Source organism: Furipterus horrens, unplaced genomic scaffold (genome assembly GCF_987537825.1).
Source record: "Furipterus horrens unplaced genomic scaffold, mFurHor1.1.pri manual_scaffold_7, whole genome shotgun sequence".
Lineage (NCBI taxonomy): Eukaryota > Metazoa > Chordata > Mammalia > Chiroptera > Furipteridae > Furipterus > Furipterus horrens.
This window is the reverse complement of record NW_028327177.1, coordinates 26,880,176-26,886,412: the sequence shown is the minus strand read 5'-3', so window position 1 is coordinate 26,886,412 and position 6,237 is coordinate 26,880,176. Positions and strand designations below refer to the sequence as shown.

The 6,237-nt window shown below is 51.2% G+C and overlaps 1 long non-coding RNA gene across 1 annotated transcript; it reads right to left on the bottom strand.

Moving 5' to 3' along the window:
* Positions 1 to 1,251: 1,251 nt before the first annotated feature.
* On the bottom strand, positions 1,252 to 5,328 carry LOC150004160 (uncharacterized). Its single transcript, XR_016512273.1, has 4 exons — positions 4,766 to 5,328; positions 3,948 to 4,075; positions 3,539 to 3,666; positions 1,252 to 2,157 (listed from the first exon to the last, which is right to left on the bottom strand). It is a non-coding gene; the product is annotated as an uncharacterized LOC150004160 (long non-coding RNA).
* Positions 5,329 to 6,237: the final 909 nt, after the last annotated feature.

Below are 6,237 nucleotides of genomic sequence, written 5' to 3'. Positions count from 1 at the left end.
ATGAAGATTTGCAGAGTGTTCGTGGGGCACAAAACTCCCACCCCATGGGTAGCAGAGGGAGGCACTGTAATGTGCGTTGGGCAGGTAAGACAAAGGTCCTGTCCCATCTCCAGCACTTTTGTGACTTTCTGGTGAGCAGAGAGAGAGGCAAGAGGGCCTGAGTTAACCTGGGGGAGACCAAGATTGGGTCTGTCCAGAGGCACTGCTTCTAGGAACTGTGTAACATGAGCTAATCATAATCATAGTAAAAGTGGTGGCTGATGTTTAGGGTGATTACAGTGTGCCAGGAGCTGAAAAACCTCTGCAGTAGAAATTAGCACAGTTGATATTTAGCATGTTTGCCTGTAGCAGATACTGGCTGGCATTTATTTCACAGGTTCGTGCCAAAGCTGGTTATTCAATGTTTGCCATATCAGCCCTGGGTACTAGCCTTGCTCCTCATTTCACAGATTGGGAAATGGACGTCAAGAGACAGGAGCAGAGTTGCCTGGGGTCAGACAGCTTATACATGCAGCACCTGGATTCGAAACTGGCTGTCTAACTCCAGACCTTGGCTCTTAGCCTGTGCGTCCCCTGGGTCCTGGGCTTACTCTTGGAGGGGTGACCAGTGAGCACAGCTGTGGCTCAGATGATGTGAGGAGAGAGCTGAGTACCATGTCCCAAAGTAAAAACCTGGGGGAGTATGCTGTCTTCCTTGCAGAGCGGAGCCTCCTGCACCCCTGCACTTCCGGTGGTGGGGTCAGGTCCCTGGGGTGTGGCTCACTGTCCTCTGCAGAAGTCCCACAGGAGTGAGGGAATCAGGCTTCGGAAGCACCAACTCCCCAACAAGAAAAGACCACTGGTACTAAGGAGGGACAAGGATACTGCTGGAAGGAGGGGACCAAGAGAAATGAGGCAAGAGACATACCAGTCCCCAGGTTATCCTTTCAGGAAAAAGTCGTTTTCAAGTCATCTCCCAAGGGCATGGAGCCAGATTTATCTGACACGTTCCTCCACATGTTTGTTATGAGCAGAGTGCTTTGTTAATTGTTTTGCATGCATATCTCACTGAACCATGCCGCAACCCAGCGTGGGTGGGTTACTATTATCGTGCCCATTGTACAGACCTGGGAAGTGAGGCTGAAAGTGGTTAGAGGACACACTCGATCTGACCGCTGTCTACGCTCATGATGTGTGTGATCATAATTATGTGCTGCTTCCCTTTTAGGAATTTCAGAAACAGAGAAGGCATGATTTGGTCTGTGTCTTTAATGTAAATTTTTTATATGGATATATTTCCTCAGCACCTGCTATGAAGCAGGAAGAGTCAACAGATTTATCATTATTAGAGGCCACACCAGTGCTGGGCACTCACTGGTGAAGCCCAGCAGTGGCCCCCACCTCACGGGTCTTGAAGTATTGTGCGGGCAGGAGTAAGGAGGAGGGGAAGGAGGCGGTGGGAAAGCTGCTTCATTTTGTTGAGAATTTTCTGTGAATCAGACACGGTGCTTGGTGCTAAGTGATTATATCATTTAGCTCTCTAGAAAGACTGGCAGGTAGATATTCTTATCCCCATTTTACAAATTAAGGCTTAGGAAAGTTACGTACTTTGCCCCAAGTCTCATAGGCAGGATACAATGGAGCTGGGTTTTGAACTCAGATATCTGATGCCAAAGTCCATGCTTTTATTTGCTGCCTCAGTGCCCCGCCTTTTCCATGTGCTTCTATCCCCACACCTACAGGGAACCACACTACCAGCCCCAATTAACTGATAGGGAAGCCAAGGCTCAGAGGGGAAAGCAACTTGCTCATGGTCTCTCTGGCACAGCAGGGAGTGTGATCCCAGGTATTCTGGTGCCCTGTCCAGGGTGTGCTTGTTACTCCATGGGCTGGCTGCCACAGAAGCCTGGGGCTGGGAACCAGGAGGCGGGGCCTCCCCTGGCTCCCCAGGCTGGGCCTCGCTCTCAGCATTGGTGTAACCTATGTTGTGTGGCTGGAGACTGGTTTTTAAGTGTGTTTAGGGCTGTCATCCAAACATCCCTTGAAGCACTCTAGGAAGCTGGGGAGGTGGTGAGCCATGACCTGAGGAGGGCAGGTAGGGCGGGTATCCAGGATGACTTCAGAGACCTTTGTGCTTCTCTTCTGCACTTCACCTCCTCCCTGTGATTTTCATCATTTCTATATGAAAAAAAAAAGGCTGCTGATTCATAGCAAAAGGAAATGGCTTAGGTTCTGAAACTTCCTGTTTGTCTGGTATCTGCAAAAAGATATGTGTTATGCAAATATCCTGAAAAATGTAGGCGTGTGCGCACACACGTGCACACACACACACCCCACAGACCCTCTGCTTGGCCCTGTACACTGGGCCTCCTCTGTGTCCAGTAAACTGAAAAGTGATTCCACTAACATGGTAGACAGGGAACTGGGGGGACCTGCTGTAAGAATTTACCATCATTAAAATACCAGCCTTTGCATTTGGTTGGAAGAGCTTAGCAGATGTCCCTCCCAGGTAAGTGGTTGCTCTGGCTCCTGGCCAGGGCTGCTTTGGTTTCCACCTGACAGAGCTGGGAGTGAAGGATCCCTTATGGGGGAAGCAGATGTGTGCAGGGGTCTCATCCAGGCCCCAGGCTCCACCCAGCCCAGAGACTCCATTTCCTCCGGCAGTTTCCCCTCACTGCCTCTCAGAACGCGCTGCCTGCCTCCCACTCCCAAGCCCACAGTGAGTGGAGATCATGACAGATGTCGAGTTTTTACTGTTGCTTCATTGTGACCTTTTCACAAGTTTTTCTTTCTTTCAAAATAAGTTCATGTTTGAGCCCAGGGCTGCAGCTTGCTGAGCTGGTCTCTGCTTCCAGAGAGCAATGACCTCGGCCTGGCTGCTGGCCACCTCCGCACAGCGGAGCTTTCTAACTGCTGAATGTAAGCTTCGATTTTAATAGGTGAAAGTGAAAATGACATGTGACTTCCAGCAAATTCTCATAGATTCAAAAGACTTGTTCTCTGTAATAGGTTAAATAGCACTCTTGAAACGGTTGAATACATTTCTCATGTTCAGAGTTGCCTGAGTTAGGGGAAATGGATATATAAATTGCTGCAAGAAGGATTCTGGTTAGTTATAAATTTAAAAAAAATTTCTTTTTCAGTCTTTAGTGTCTTCCTGTCCCCATTCCTTGCCCTGGCAGTGGGAGGGTAGCCTTTTGTTCCCACCACCATGTTTAGAAAGTGGAGGTTCCAGTGAGAAACTCCTCATCTGGCTCCAAGCTGATTCTCAGATGCTAGGTCAGCGCTTGCCCCATTACAAGAGCGCATGGCCCAGTGCCAAGACTGTGGGCCAGGATGGGACAAACAATAGACATCTTGGGTCTGCTACTTACCAGCTGTGTGACCTTGAACAAGGGACTTAACCTTGCTAAGCCTCAGTTTCCTCACCTGTGGAATAGGGTTATCAAGGGAATGACAACGAACATAGGTCTAAAAAATGGCTGGTCTGGGCCCTGAAGCTCCGGACAGGGAGCATAGGGGCAGTGTCACGATGGCCACTTGCCATAGAGACGCTCACCACTCATCGCCAGAGCCTAAGTCACTGCAACAGGTCACATGGAACCTCAAAGATCTTCAAAGAATGTTTCTAGAACCTGTCTTTGAGGCGGAGGCTTGCCTCAAAGGTTGCTCTTGCTTCAGGGATGCCTGTGAGGAAGGAAAAGGGTTGGATGAGTAGTGAACATTCTGGGGAGAAATGTTCTCTCCTCCACCACTTGAGAGGGATACAGCCCAGACACTAATCTGTGAACTTGACCCACTGTGTCTTTGCTGGCTCAGGGACTGAGGAAATGGGAGATGAGCTTTCTGTTTCTCTAGTTCTACAGATATCACACAACAAGTCCAAAAAGTAATGGGAACAAAGGCCCTAATGCACAACCCACAGGAGGCAACCGAAGACAGAGATTCAGCCCAATTAGCCCACTTACTGTGCTCCTTTTGGATGCCTCTGTGATGCTGAGTATTGCAGACTTGTCTCTGCTGACCTCTGTCACACCCGACACCTGACTGAGCGCTTTGCAAAGAGGGTTCCAGTTAACCCTCCCAGGAGCCTCTCCTGTAGACATTAGTATTCTCATTTATGAATAAGGCACAGGGAAGTTAAGTTCCTTGTCCAAAGTAGAACACCGGTTTTTCCAGTTTCAGAACCTCAGACAAAGAAGAAGGAACCCAGGGTGACTTCCTGGAGGAGGTGGTGTGGGGAGGACCAATACGGATGGGATAGGAGCTTATCTGGGTAACAGAAGGCAGGGGCAGAAAAGAAAGTGGGGAAAGTAAGGATATGCAAACCCTGAGGAGACTGGACTCTGTATTGCAGTAAATGGGGCTCGACAGAGGGTTCTCTTGGTCCCCCTGCATCTGGGGACAGGGCCTTTGGAGTGTCTGTCATGTGCTGGGTTCAAGGCTCTGAGAGGCTTTGACACACCAGCAGCTTCTCCCTGCTCCTTCCAGCTGGTTGGTGGAAGGATGTTGATAGTCCAAGCTGGCAGTGTTGCTTGCTGTGCTCCTTAAACATTTGCATCTCACCCCTGGGGACATGTGCCACATTTTAGTCAGTTGAACCAGGCAGGTTGGGTTAGAGCACAGGCTACAGAGAGAGAGGAGGGCACAGTGCAAGCACTACCACTTCTGCGCCCCTCCTGTCCCCAAGGACTAGGTTGAGGCTCTGGACCTCAGAAGGGTGAGGATCAGACAGGCTCAGGAAGAGTGTGGCCCAAAGATTGGGGTGGGCACACCCCCTCCTTACACGGAACCCAGCGTTGCCCGGCTCCTCAAGGACTGGCTGCCTCGCAGATCTCGGGACCCAACGCCACAGGGCCACAGGCCTTCCCTGGTCTGGCCGTGTCCCAGCGGCAGCCTTGGGGCTGCGGCCACGCTGCAGGGCCTGAGCGCTGGGAAGGTCGAGAGTGGGGGCGGAGCAGGAGAGGAAAACACATCCCAAGGAAAGCCCATGACTCCACCCCCCTTCCTTGTTCTTCCTCCTGTCTGCCAGATCACACGCTGCAGAATTCTAGCGGTCGGGGTCAACTCCTCTCCCACACTCGTCCCACTCAGCACAAGTGAAAGCTTTGTCAAGTCCACTTCCAGAGTGTCCCTGGAGCTGCCCTCTCTCCTCCAGCGCCACGTCCAGCTGTCCTCTCCAGGCACTGGTGTCTCTGCCTCAGCGGCTGCCCCAGCCGCCCACCTTGTTCCGCACGCCCACGTTAACACTTGACTTTTTCCAAGCCACTTTGCCCAAAATGGCAGCCAGAGGAGCGGAGATAAAACACAAATCCAGTCACCTTTGCACTTGCTCCCCAAGCAGACAGACAAGCTCCTCATCAAGGCCCAGGGGCCCCGCCCTGCCTGCGCTTCCTCATTTCACTTACTCATTTGTTCATTCCGCACACTCATGGAAGCCCCACCACAGAGCGTGTTTAGACACTGGACACACAGCAGGGACAGAACAGGCAAAGCCCCCTGAGCTCACAGAGCACAGTTTTAGTGGAAGGGAAGGAAAGCCATCAACAAACCAGTGTGTGACATGTTAGATGACAAAACGATGACGAAAATAGAGCCAGGACAGGAGCGAGGGAGTCAGGGGATGGGGACGGGTGTCAGGGAAGGCATCATTGAGAAGGTGACATTGGAACAAAGGTCTGGAGCCACTGAGGAGCAGGGCCTGGGGAAGCAGAAGGGAAGCCCTATTCCTGGCAGAGAGAACAACGGTTGTGCCTGAAGCATGAACCCACCTGATGCTCAGGGCGTTTTAAAGAAACATGCTGTCTCCGGTTGCTCATGATCAGATTTTTTCTTTATCATAGCACTTCCACAATTTACTGTAGTTATATATTTATTAGATAATTGTGTGGCTTTCCCCAATAAGCTGTCTGCTCCATGTCCTCAGCGATGTGTCCCTGTCACTGACACCTGGACCGTCAGTCTAGCACAAGGCCTGGTGTCTCTCAGGTGCTCAGTAAGTGTGTGTGAAACGAGGCAAGGGCCCTGGAAGCCAGCCCGCTCAAAGTGGAGTACATGTGAGGGGTGCCTTTGAGGACTCCTGGAAAATGACTGGGCAACCCTCTGAACGGAGAGAGGTTCTACCTGAGATGGGGGGTGAGGCCCTGTGAATTGGGCTTTAGTGTGACCGCACTGTATGTACAGGTGGGTGACCTTTGGGGGTGCCCGGCTGCGGTGCTGTTTTATGGAGTAAAAGAGAAGGCGTGCTTCCTTCTTATA